General features: G+C 51.1%; 1 protein-coding gene across 1 annotated transcript in view; it reads left to right on the plus strand.

Annotated features, from left to right (window-relative positions):
• Positions 1–358: 358 nt before the first annotated feature.
• GRIN2B (glutamate ionotropic receptor NMDA type subunit 2B) overlaps positions 359–13,721 on the plus strand; it is a 572,709-nt gene continuing 559,346 nt past the window's right edge. The window contains exons 1-2 of the mRNA XM_085601197.1: positions 359–824; positions 1,630–2,467. The gene's annotated coding sequence lies outside the window, so the exon portion shown is untranslated. The remainder of the gene's footprint in view (positions 825–1,629; positions 2,468–13,721) is intronic.

Consider the following 13,721-nt stretch of genomic DNA (forward strand, 5'->3'; position numbering starts at 1 on the left):
CTTCCTCGTTGCTAAGCATGTAACCCGGATGGCAGCATCATTGCCATTAAACCTATATGCAAGTCACCACCATCCCTGCTGTTTAACCTGTAATTGGAATACCAGCAGCCCTTGACGTTAAAACCTGGAACCAGGATGCCAGCATCCCTGTCGCTAATATTGTAATCTCGGTACCAACATCCTCGTCGCCAAGCCCGTAACCGGGATACCAGCATCCCTGTCACTAAGCATTTAACTGTGGTACCAGCCTCCATCTAAAGGCTGTGCAAGAATCAGGCCCCCTCCCCTTTGCCCTCCCCTCTACTCCCCCTCCCACCCTTACGCCCATCCCGCCCACCAGCAGCGGTTAGCGCTGCACCGGCAATCGCTCGGCAGAAAACAAGGGGCATTTTTTTTTTAAACCCTTTTCATTTTTAAGCCCCGCGATCTGAAAATTCTATTTTATGCCCAATACATCCTTTTGCGTCTCAATTTTCCTTTCAATATTTTTCTCTCCTCCGCCGTCTGCGCTTCTTCTCCTCGTCTTCCCGGCCGCCACCTGAAGGAGCGTCGACATCAAGCTGCGAGTGGTGCGACCAGGGAATTTTGTTTTTTTTTGTAAACATTTTTTCTACACCCCAACCCCTCAATCCTTACCACGGCAAGACTCCCGGCTGCCCCCCGCCCCTCGCGTGAAGGGACGGAAGGTGGCGTCTATTTTGGGGTTGGGGGCAGGTGACAGGAGCCGACCAGGAATCCGCGTTGGCGGGAAAGGGTGGGCCGGCGACCACTCGGCCGATATGACGCTTGGATGGAATAAATTGAAATTAGGACGGCAGACAGTGGTATGTACAACCCCAATTCCCAGCAGCCCCCTTCACCCTCATCCTCTCTCCCCATTGCATTTATTGTGCATTTGCTACATCAACATATACCATTTCATCTGTAGTCATGGCTTAATCTCAGTTCCCATTCGCGACATATATATATATATACATACATATATATATACATATATATATATACATATATATACATGTCTATATATATACATATATATATATATATATACGCCCCCCCCCCCCCCGAACTCCAACGTGCACTAGGCATCTGCCAGACGATGCCAGACCCCTCCTGCCCCAATTCCAACCCGAAAACTGTATTTTGGAGGTGATGGCTTAATGACAGATGCGGACATGAGATGCCGCTAATAGTGTGACCAGTTGAAATGCCTGTGGGATTTCAGTCGAAGACTTGGGGGGGGGGGAGGACTGGCGTCTCTATGTGGTTGGGGTAGGGGGTCTCATTAAATCCCACACGTTTAACGTCCGTCAATCCGATCCGTCTGCAAAGCCTATACTGGGAAATGGGGAAGAGCTGGGGGTGGAAATTGTTAAGCGATGCCCTGTAACCCCCCCCCCCCCCCACCTCCCAATGGAATGCATGCCCCCATCACCTCTTCGACAACCTTCTGTGCACGCGTGTGCATGTTTGCGTTCCATATACCCCCCCCCCCCCCACACTTGCTTTATCCGTGCTTGAATCTCAAAGAGCGCGCATGCCCCCCCCCCCTCCAAAAAATGATCAAATATTGATTTCCTGTGTCTTCTCTATGCTTTTTTTCATATTTCACGCTGGTCGCCGCGTCAGGAGGGGACGCGAGGGGGGCCACCACGGAGCCATGCCGCGGACCGCAACGTGGGCATCCTGCCCTCCTCCGGAGAGCGCCGCCTGGCCATGAGGGAGCTTGCATAGAAAGGGAGCTAGACCAGGTGGGGGGACCCCCGCAACCCAAGGGGAGAAATAAAACGAGAACAAGTACAACGAAATAACCACGGGAAAAAAGAGACATAAAGCGGACTTCTCTTTCTCCACCACCCGGAATTTTTCATGTCAACGAGTACAAAAAACTGTGGGTTGATTTTTTTCTGTTTTTATTTCACGATTGTGCTGGAGCTGTCGCTACGGGAACAGGCTGTAGCGCTGGCTGTGAGGATGGACTGCCGCCTTCATCGAGCCGTTTGATATAGATATAGACATATACGTTTGCCAACCTCCCGTTCGCTCAGACTGATCACCGCCGGGGAGAGGCAGGCCCCCCGCCAAGGCTATATGGACGTCCACCATGCACAGCAAGCACCGCTCGCGCTCTGGCCAGGGACTCATGCCTTCTTGAAGGCTTGGAATTCCAGAGCCCCATTGTGACTGGTTCTAGTTTGTGCCCCCGTGCCCACCCTGCGGCCACCGACTCCAGGTCTGGCTGAGAGGATGGCCAGCCGCCTTGGCCGGGCCCTTTGACACACGCAGCCGAAGATTCGTCGCCTGCCTTGGCGGTTCTTGAGCTGGACGCCCCCAGACCCACGCTCCCCGACCGCTGCTGTCCGCCTCCAGCCTGGGGATGCGAGCCAAGGGCGGCAGAGACTGCAGGTGCCCACCATGGTCGCTCCCTTAACGCGACAGGCTCCAGGTACTGCGGCTGCGACCCCAGGTAAGCGAGGCGACTCGTCCACAACATGTGGCGACGAGGCTGCTGCCCGCGCCTAGATTGTGTAAATGATGGGGTCAGGTGCTGTTTCGTGAGCGGAAAGGGATGCGGCGTGTCTGTCACGGTGAGGGGGGTCGTTAATTAACAAGAAGCGATCGTTCATATGTGGGGTGATGTGTCTCGATGTGGTGGTATCTGTTGCTTCTTTGCAGGTGAGGAAAGAGGGGCGGACGATGCGCGGGGGTGGGGGGACACTTCTGGCAAGTGGATGGGTACACAATGTAATATGAGGGCGTTAAGGACATGTCCCGGAATTCCTAGTGGGCCAGAGGGCAGGCCGCGGCCCCCACCACCCAAAAGACAAGGCTTCATCAGGTGGGTGCCTGCTGTCTGCTGGCATCAGGTGTTTGAAATCTATTTTTAATGGCGCAGCACTCCTGAGAATTCCAAAGGATGTCTGCCCCCATCTCCGTTTAGAAGCTCCTCCCACCCGGGCTCCTCCTCAGCCCGCTTCTCTAACCTGAGCCGGAAGGCCTCTGTTCCCACCTGTCTGAGTGCCCCAAAGCACTGGGGCTGCACGGAGTATACAGAACACGCTAAGGCACACGCTAGCGGTGAGCAGCAGGACACAGAACTGAGGGCGCGCGCCAGTGGCTTAACAATAGCCCCCGCGGTGCGGGAAGGGGGGGGAGAGATCTAGGGGGCCACCTCCGGCACAGTGGACAGTCATGCCTGACTGGGTCGGGGGCGCCCCCCCCCCCCCCCACCCCCTCGAATTTGTTTACGCCACTGGTGCGCACTCGTGCTTTGCACACACACCGACGTTACACAGCACTGTGTGCAGTATGGGAAAAAGTACAGGAAAGACTACTGACGTAACGCACACCGACCTGCATTAGCGACGCGTAACATGGCACCCACAGAAACGTGAACAATGCAACAGTAAATACTTTATTGATGAATCATTAAAATTATTACAATATATAAAAACCAACAATAAGACATGCGTTTTAAAAGTAATGGTGCGATTTAAATGAACTTTCCTGACGCTTAGAACCAACGACTGTATCATTATCTAAAGACCAAAAAAAACTGCAAATGCCCTGTGCATGTCGATTGGAATATCCCAATTTTGGAACTGCCTAGGGCTTATATCTGGTGCCATTTGGGCTTTAAAACCCTCATGATAAGATTTCTAATGACATTATAAATTTATGAATGTGTAGAAAGTGCTTATGCAAGTGCAAATGATGCTGGCTATGCCCGTCATGTCGAGTCTGTCTCGGTGAACAAAGCAAACACAAGGAGATGATGGGTGGGGCTCTGACATTTTTCAGACACTCACCCCCACTCACAGATCTGGGTTGAATCCATCATCGTTCTTTAGCTCACGTCGCCACCCCAGCCATGTGCAAGTCTGCCTCGTGGCCATTACTATTAGATTCTGAATCTCAGTCACTCTGTGGCATTTGACCGGTGAGGTGGCGTTTTCTTATGGCCCTGGGTGCAGCTGGTTGCTGGGCACTTTTTGCGCCAGGCGCAGGTATTTAGTCCCCTGACACACCAGGGTGGTGGACTCTCCGCTGAGCCAACAGTTGACGCTTGCCTACAGGAGCACCCTTGCTGTTGTGAGAATGCTGGTTGAGTAGCTTGCTTCTTTGTTCTAAGAGCGCTGGGCATGCACATATGTGAGTCACTGACTCTTGCTTGTACACGCATAGGCGACAGCTTAAAATTGTCTCTTCCAGGAGGGAATGAGATCCTTATTTCGAACTGTCCAAAAGGAAGCCACATAAACTGGTGTTTTAATTTGAGTGAAAAATGGGCTGTTAATTATGCTTGGGGCTTTAAGTACTGATATGAGGGGATGACAGCCCATGCGTGGCGTTTGGCTGCTAACCAGGGCCGGACTGAGAACACAACTCAGCCCTGGTAATTTTATAAGGGGTGGAGGGGTGTTAAGGGGTGGGCCAGGGTGGGAGTGTGAAGCACCGCTGCTTAACTAAAGCAGCCCCCAGCACTGCTGCTTTTGTTAACGGGGGGCGATATTGCAGTATCGCTGCAAAACCAGCCTCCAGTAACAAAACCGCCCCCAACCGTTCCAAAACCGACCCTCACCCTTCCAGCCTCCCAGGGAAATGCCCGGTGCCTGCTACGGACAGTCCGGCCCTGCTGCTAACTTATCTTGCAGCTGTGACAGAGATTTGGGCGGGATGCTACTTAGCCGATTGAAGGAGGCTGTACAATATTGTTGTGCATCACGACACAAAGAAGTGAACACACAAACAACAATAGTGCACAAAATGACACTGACAGGGGTTCCAAATCATACAGCACTCAGGCAGTAAAGCTCAACATGACAAGCATATTCAGGTGAAAGCACGCTGGCATGCCCCGCACTGGTACACACCAAGGATGCATAACATGGCATGCTCAGAGGAAAGAACACATACATACCTCACACCCATACAGAACAGTAATACATTTCATGCTGTGCACACGCACAAACAGAGAGGTGTGTAAACTGACGCTCCTCACAAGTACTAACTGCAAGGTGCGGAATGACATAGGAAATCCTATAGCGCGCAAACACACAACAGTCCAGCAGCAATGATGCTCACGTCGACCACACACAGTGCACACACAAAGTAGTGTCCATGACGCAGAAAATAGAAATGAGAGTGCTAATAAACTCACACATCACAGCAACGTAAACATAAGACACAGAATAAAAGATGCTCACAAGCCACACACTGACATATATTAGCGCACGCACACGCACGGTACGCAAGAGCAGTGCACACCATGACATGCACACAGAAGCGCATCTGCAGCCAGCGGAACAATTATTCTAACACACAACAACAATGCGCACTATGACAAACACACACAGAGGAATATCAAACTGCACAGCAATGTGAAACAGGGATGGAAATCAGGGCACACTTGCAAACAACAGGGGTGTAACACAGGTACCTGCAGCCTCTGCGGTGCTGGAGGCCCCCACCCATCAGGCGTTTCCCTCAGCCCAAGGCCCATGAATATCTGTGAGATATGAGAGACTCAGGCCCCACGTCGCATTCTGCATCATTTGCACGCAGTGCAAATTATGGTGCACAACTGCACACATTAAAAAGACAGTTGCACACTGTCACATCTAGTGAGGACTAATGATACACAGACCCAAAGGGAAGCAAACACGCCACAGGCTAACTCATAACATGGCAAACCCGCACATTAGGCCCTGACAATCAACAACAGTGTACACAGTGACACATAGGTCCCACACACTGACACACATAATCAGCGCACACCCTAGCATGCACACTAGCACACAGAGATATAATGAAGTGCATTGCAGTCTTAGACAATGTAGGGCTACACAGAAGACACATCATGACACTCTCAAAAGACACAGTCAGGCACAGTACACTAATACACACAAGACGTTCACATCATGAAACCCATGTGAGAAAGTACACAAGACACAGTCAGGCACAGTACACTGTTACACAACTGACATTCACATCAGGACATTCATGTGATAAAGTAAACTCACACCGGCGCACTGAAGTCAATTTCTTAACACACACAGAGCAAAGTACACCCCTAAGGCACTTACTAAAACACTCTCACATTGCACAATGTCACATTCAAAGAAACACACACTTCTCCACCAACACACATACACACAAACGCACAGGAACGCACACACAATGCACACCTAAACTCACAAAAAACACACAAACAAGCACAAGTGTGCGGGTTATTACACAGACATAGAAAAACACGCTCACGAAGCATGCTGACACATGCAAGCAAAACACGGTGGGTCACACATCACGCAATGCAACCCAACTGAGCATAGTCTGGTACGATTTTGAAGATCACATTGACCATCTTAACTGCACACTCCAACACCAACAAGGACATCCATGCACTCTACAATGACTCACGGGCCTCTGCCTTTCAGTAATCAGACACCAAACACAGCTGTGTTCAGTTCAGTGTTGTCTTTAGGACTTCGGGGGCCCTGGGAAAATCTATTTTAGGGGTCACTGTTTGGAGCAACTTTGACATTTTATTACCCATTCTGCTACTTCAAGCCCCATGCTGGCAAAATTGAATCATATGTTAAAGGGTGAGATAGAGATAAAAGTAAAATAAAGAAACAGTTCACTTTCATAGGTGCTCCATGGAAAGTGGGGGACATGGGGAATTGTCCACTTTGTCCATGCCTTAAAATGTCTCTGGCTCAGCTGACACATAAAGAACACAATCGCACACACAACACACACACTCACACACAGATACAAAAACGAGCACAAATTCGCCCAGACAAAAAACACGCTCCCATACTACACACATGAGGAAAAGTTCACCTGTGAATCAAATATTGACACAATTAAATTAACCCTCACAGCACAACCTGGCTGACATCACCAATGCAGCAAAAAACAGCATTGCGGGGTACGTTGAAACAAACGGAACACCACTCTTAACCCCACGCCCAGACTTAAACAGGGGACAAGCTCACTCACAGAGCTCTCACACAAATGCACATGCAAACTTGCACACACGCACAGAAACGTACATTTACATTGCACACGCTTCCAGAAAGAAATGCACACACACCGTTTGTGGCACTCAGTTATAGAAAACCACACGACACACCTAATAAATAAATAAAACTCACATAGCATACTGACATTCCAAGAACGATACACACACAGTCACACTGACAATCTTTGTCTCTCTGTTCCGCTCCCTAAAATGCTCACATGCACTGTCACGCACAGTCTATTTCCGTCTTTTACTCACCTAGTTTCTCTCACACTCACGCAATCTGCCACTCTCTTTCCCCACAAGAAACGGACATGCACACAGTCTGTCTCTTCACACAGGCAGGCATGCCCACTCATTCTCTCTCATCCAGTCTCCCTCTTTCTGTTACACTCGCACACACATTTTCTCCCTCTCTCACACGCATGCTTACACTCAGTCTCTGTCCCTCAAACACACACAGTCATGCACATAATCTCTCTCATAGCCACTGCCACACATAACATTTCTCTCACACAACACACGTATGCACAGTCTGTCTTTCCCACAAATATTGTCTGTCACACTCACAACTTTTGCTTCCCAGGGTCTCTCTCACACACAGACAGCACACACAGAGATAGTCTGTCTCTCAACTACAGGAATGCAAAAAGTCTTTAGCAACCACACAAATACACAATTCCCCTCTCTCACAGTCTCTGCCTCTCTCACACACTGACAACCGGATGTGCAAACACTCAGCCTTTTCCCTACACAGCCAGTCTCTCTCAAAGACATCCATGCACATACCCATACACTTTCTCTCACACATACAGCCTCTTTCTCTCTCCTTCTCACACACTCACAAATAGTCCCCCTCTCACAGATGCATATACACACACAAACAGTATCATTGTCTATCTAACACACGCACTGGCTCACAGACATAGCCACACGCACACCATCTGTCTTTCACACGGTCTCTCTTGCACACAACCGAATCAGTCTGCCTCTCTGGTTCTCTCAAACACACACGCCATCTCTGCCTCGCGCATACACAGTCTATCTGTCCCACTCTCACACACACACACAGACACACACTCACCTGTGCTAATAAATACCTCGCGGCTGCTCTGCGATGTCATTCTTTGTAGAAATGGCTTTGGTTGCTTTTAATTAACCGTGCACTTCTTTAGTGAGGGTTCCCAGGGGACGGGAGGCGTGACGTCACTCCAGTGACTGATCCGCGGAGGGAGAGAGAGCACTGCCGCTCTCGGTGGCAGGCTTCTTTCGGACAGCAGTGCGTGTGACCACAGCGGTCAATGGCAGAGGATGTGGTGCAAGGGCCAGAGCTGCTTGGCAACTGTGGAACCAGGTGCAAGTCTCGGCATCGACTCAACAGCCTTTGATTTTGGGCAAATCTCTTTATCTCCCCGTGCCTAAAAACAGAATATGACCTTGTGTGTTGTAGCTGGTGCTCGTGTACGGCGCTCCAATAGTTTCGGGTCCCTGTTCGATCTGTACAAAACTGCAAAAAAATGGTCCACAAGGGAATGCAAGAGTTATACAGGGAGGGATCCTGTGGGTACCTCGATGTGTGACAACTTTGCAGTGACTGACCTCCATGGCCTCAGACGGGGTGAGAGCTTTGCAGTGACAGATGACCATGGCCTCAGAAGGTGTGAGAGTGTTGCAGTGACAGACCTCCATGGCCTCAGAAGGTGTGAGCGCTTTGCAGAGACGGACCTCCATGGCCTCAGACAGTGTGAGAGCTTTGCAGTGAAAGACCTCCATGGCTTAAGAAGGTGTGAGCGCTTTGCAGAGACGGACCTCCATGGCCTCAGAGGGTGTGAGAGCTTTGCAGTGGCAGACCTCGATGGCCTCAGGAGATGAGAGAGCTTTGCAGGGACAGACCTCCATGGCCTCAGAAGGTGTGAGAGGTTTGCAGTGACTGACTTCCATGGACTAGGCTCAGAAGGTGTGAGAGGTTTGCAGTCACTGACCTTCATGGCCTCAGAAGGTGTGAGAGCTTTGCAGTGACAGACCTCTATGGCATCAGGTGTGAGAGCTTTGCAGTGATAGACCTCCATGGCCTCAGAACGTGTGAGAGCTTTGCAGAGACAGACCTCCATGGCCTCAGAAGGTGTGAGAGCTTTGCAGTGACAGACCTCCATAGCCTCAGAAGGTGTGAGAGGTTTGCAGTGACAGACCTCCATGGCCTCAGAAGGTGTGAGAGCTTTGCAGTGACAGACCTCTATGGCATCAGAAGGTGTGAGAGGTTTGCAGTGACAGACCTCCATGGCCTCAGAACGTGTGAGAGCTTTGCAGAGACAGACCTCCATGGCCTCAGAAGGTGTGAGAGCTTTGCAGTGACAGACCTCCATAGCCTCAGAAGGTGTGAGAGGTTTGCAGTGACTGACCTTCATGGCCTCAGAATGTGTGAGAGCTTTGCAGTGACAGACCTCCATGGCCTCAGAAGGTGTGAGAGGTTTGCAGTCACTGACCTTCATGGCCTAGGCTCAGAAGCTGTAATAGCTTTACACCGACAGACCTCTATGGCCTCGGAAGGTATGAGAGCTTTGCACTGACAGACCTCTATGGCCCCAGAAGGTATGAGAGCTTTCCGATAACAGACCTCCATGGCCTCAGATGGAGCGAGAGCTTTGCAGTGACAGACCTCCATTGCCTCAGAAGGTGTGAGACCTTTGCAGTGGCCGACCTCCATGGCCTCAGAATTTGTGAGAGTCATGCAGTGACAGACCTCCATGGCCTCAGACAGTGTGGGAGCTTTGCAGTGACAGATCTTGATGGCCTCAGAAGGTGTAAGAGCTTTGCAGTGACTGACCTCCATGGTCTAGGCTCAGAAGGTGTGAACGGTTTGCAGTGACAGACCTCCATGGCCTCCGAAGGTGTGAGAGGTTTGCAGTGACAGACTTCCATGGCCTCAGAAGGTGTGAGAGGTTTGCAGTGACAGACCTCCATGGCCTCAAAGGTGTGAGAGGTATGCAGTGACAGACCTCCATGGCCTAGTCTCAGAAGGTGTAGGAGATTTGCAGTGACAGACCTCCATGGCGTTTGAAGGTGTAAGAGGTTTTCAGTGACAGACCTTCATGGCCTCTGAAGGTGTGAGAGGGTTGCAGTGACAGACCTCCATGGCCTCAGACAGTGGGAGAGCTTTGCAGTGACAGACCTCTATGGCCTCAGAAGGTATGACAGCTTTGCAGTCACAGACTTCCATGCCCTCAGAAGGTGTGAGAGCTTTGCAGAGACAGACCTCCAAGGCCTCAGAAGGTGTGAGAGCTTTGCAGTGACAGACCTCCATGGCCTCAGAAGGTGTGAGAGCTTTGCAGTGATAGACCTCCATGGTCTCAGAAGGTGTGAGAGCTTTGCAGTGACAGACCTCCATGGCCATAGAATGTGCGAGAGGTTTGCAGTGACAGACCTCCATGGCCTCAGACAGTGGGACAGCTTTGCAGTCACAGACCTCCATGCCCTCAGAAGGTGTGAGAGCTTTGCAGAGACAGACCTCCATCGCCTCAGAAGGTGTGAGAGGTTTGCAGTAACAGAACTCCATGGTCTAGACTCAGAATCAGTAAGAGCTTTGCAGTGACAGACCTCCATGGCCTCGGAACGAATGAGAGCTTTGCAGTGTCAGACCTCCATGGTCTCAGAAGGTGTGAAAGCTTTGCAGTGACAGACCTCCATGGCCTCAGACAGTGTGAGAGCTTTGCAGTGACAGACCTCCATGGCCTCAGACAGTGTGAGAGCTTTGCAGTGACAGACCTCCATAGCCTCAGACAGTGTGGAAGCTTTGCAGTGACAGACCTCCATGGCCCTCGAAGGTGTGAGAGGTTTGCAGTTACAGTCCTCCGTGGCCTCAGAAGGTGAGAGAGCTTTGCAGGGAAAGATCTCCATGACCTCAGACAGTGTGAGAGCTTTGCAGTGACAGACATCCAAGGCCTCAACAGTGTGAGAGCTTTGCAGTGACAGACCTCCATGGCCTCAGAAGGTGTGAGAGCTTTGCAGTATTAGACCCCCATGACCTAGGCTCAGTAATCAGTAAGAGCAGTAAGAGATTTGCACGGACAGACCTCCATGGCCTCAGAAAGTGTGAGCGCTTTGCAGAGACGGACCTCCATGGCCTCAGAGAGTGTGAGAGGCTTTGCAGTGACAGATCTCTTTGGCCTCAGAAGAGGTAAGAGCTTTGCAGTGGCAGACCTCAATGGCCTCAGGAGATGTGAGAGCTTTGCAGGGACAGACCTCCATGGCCTCAGAAGGTGTGAGAGGTTTGCAGTGACTGACCTCCATGGACTAGGCTCAGAAGGTGTGACAGGTTTGCAGTGACTGACCTTCATGGCCTCAGAAGGTGTGAGAGCTTTGCAGTTACAGCCCTCCGTGACCTCAGAAGGTGAGAGAGCTTTGCAGTGGCAGACCTCTATGGCCTCAGAAGGTATGAGAGCTTTGCAGTGACAGACCTCCATGGCCTCAGAAGGTGTGAGAGCTTTGCAGAGACAGACCTCCATGGCCTCAGAAGGTGTGAGAGGATTGCAGTGACAGATCTCCATGGCCTCAAAAGGTGTGAGAGGATTGCAGTGACAGACCTCCATGGCCTAGTCTCAGAAGGTGTAAGAGTTTTGCAGTGACAGACCTCCATGGCGTCCAAAGGTGTAAGAGGTTTTCAGTGACAGACCTCCATGGCCTCCGAAGGTGTAAGAGGTTTTCAGTGTCAGACCTCCATGGCCTCCGAAGGTGTGAGAGCTTTACAGAGACAGACCTCCATGGCCTCAGAAGGTGTGAGAGGATTGCAGTGACAGGCCTCCATGGCCTCAAAAGGTGTGAGAGGATTGCAGTGACAGACCTCCATGGCCTAGTCTCAGAAGGTGTAAGAGCTTTGCAGTGACAGACATCTATGGCGTCCAAAGGTGTAAGAGGTTTTCAGTGACAGACCTCCATGGCCTCCGAAGGTGTAAGAGGTTTTCAGAGACAGACCTCCATGGCCTCAGAAGGTGTGAGAGGATTGCAGTGACAGGCCTCCATGGCCTCAAAAGGTGTGAGAGGATTGCAGTGACAGACCTCCATGGCCTAGTCTCAGAAGGTGTAAGAGCTTTGCAGTGACAGACGTCCATGGCGTCCAAAGGTGTAAGAGGTTTTCAGTGACAGACCTCCATGGCCTCCGAAGGTGTAAGAGGTTTTCAGTGACAGACCTCCATGGCCTCCGAAGGTGTGAGAGGGTTGCAGTGACTGACCTTCATGGCCTGAGAAGGTGTGAGAACTTTGCAGTGACAGACCTCTACGGCATCAGAAGGTGTAAGAGCTTTGCAGTGGCAGGCCTCCATGGCCTCAGGTGTAAGAGTTTTGCAGTGACAGACCTCCATGGCCTCAGAAGGTGTGAGAGGTTTGCAGTGACTGACCGCCATGGTCTAGGCTCAGAAGTTGTGAGAGGTTTGCAGTGACAGACCTCCATGGCCTCAGAAGGTGTGAGAGGTTTGCAGTGACAGACCTCCATGGCCTCAGAAGGTGTGAGACCGTTGCAGTGAAAGACCTCCATGGCCTCAGAAGGTGTGAGAGGTTTGCAGTGACAGACCTCCATGGCCTGGGCTCAGAAGGTGTGAGTGGTTTGCAGTGACAGAACCCCATGTCCTGGGATCAAAAGGTGTGAGAGGTTTGCAGTGACAGACCTCCATGGCATCAGAAGGTGTGAGAGCTTTGCAGTGACAGACCTCCATGGCCTCAAAAGGTGTGAGAGGTTTGCAGTGACAGACCTCCATGGCCTGGGCTCCAAAGGTGTGAGAGGTTTGCAGTGACAAACCTCCATGGCCTCAGAGGGTGTGAGAGGTTTGCAGTGACAGACCTCCATGGCCTCAGAGGGTGTGGGAGCTTTGCAGTGACAGAATTCCAAGGCCTCAGAAGGTATGAGAGTTTCGAAGTGACAGACCTCCATGGCCTCAGATAGTGTGAGAGCTTTGCAGTGACAGACCATCATGGCCTCAGAATGTGTGAGAGCTTTGCAGTGACAGAACTCTATGGCATCAAAAGGTGTAAGAGCTTTGTAGTGACAGGTCTCCATGGCATCAGAAGGCGTAAGAGCTTTGCAGTGACAGACCTCCATGGCCTCAGAAGGTGTAAGAGCTTTGCAGTGGCAGGCCTCCATGGCCTCAGAACGTGTGAGAAGTTTGCAGTGACAGACCTCCATGGCCTCAGAGGGTGTGGGAGCTTTGCAGTGACAGACCTCTAAGGCCTCAGAAGGTATGAGAACTTTGCAGTGACAGACCTCCATGTCCTCAGAAGGTGTGAGTGCTTTGCAGTGACAGACCATCATGACCTCAGAATGTGTGAGAGCTTTGCAGTGACAGACCTCTATGGCATCAGAAGGTGTAAGAGCTTTGCAGTGACAGATCTCCATGGCATCAGAAGGGGTAAAAGCTTTGCAGTGACAGACCTCCATGGCCTCAGAAGGTGTAACAGCTTTGCAGTGGCAGGCCTCCATGGCCTCAGGAGATGTGAGAGCTTTGCAGAGACAGATCTCTATGGCCTCAGACAGTGTGAGAGCTTTGCAGTGACAGACCTCTAGTGCATCAAAAGGTGTAAGAGCTTTGCAGCAACAGACCTCCATGGCCTCAGAAGGTGTAAGAGATTTGCAGTGGCACGCCTCCTTGGCCTCAAAGGTTGTTGAGCTTTGCAGGGACAGACCTCCATGGCCTCAGGAGATTTGTGA

Source organism: Triturus cristatus, chromosome 4_2 (genome assembly GCF_964204655.1).
Source record: "Triturus cristatus chromosome 4_2, aTriCri1.1, whole genome shotgun sequence".
In the NCBI taxonomy this organism is placed as follows: Eukaryota; Metazoa; Chordata; class Amphibia; order Caudata; family Salamandridae; genus Triturus; species Triturus cristatus.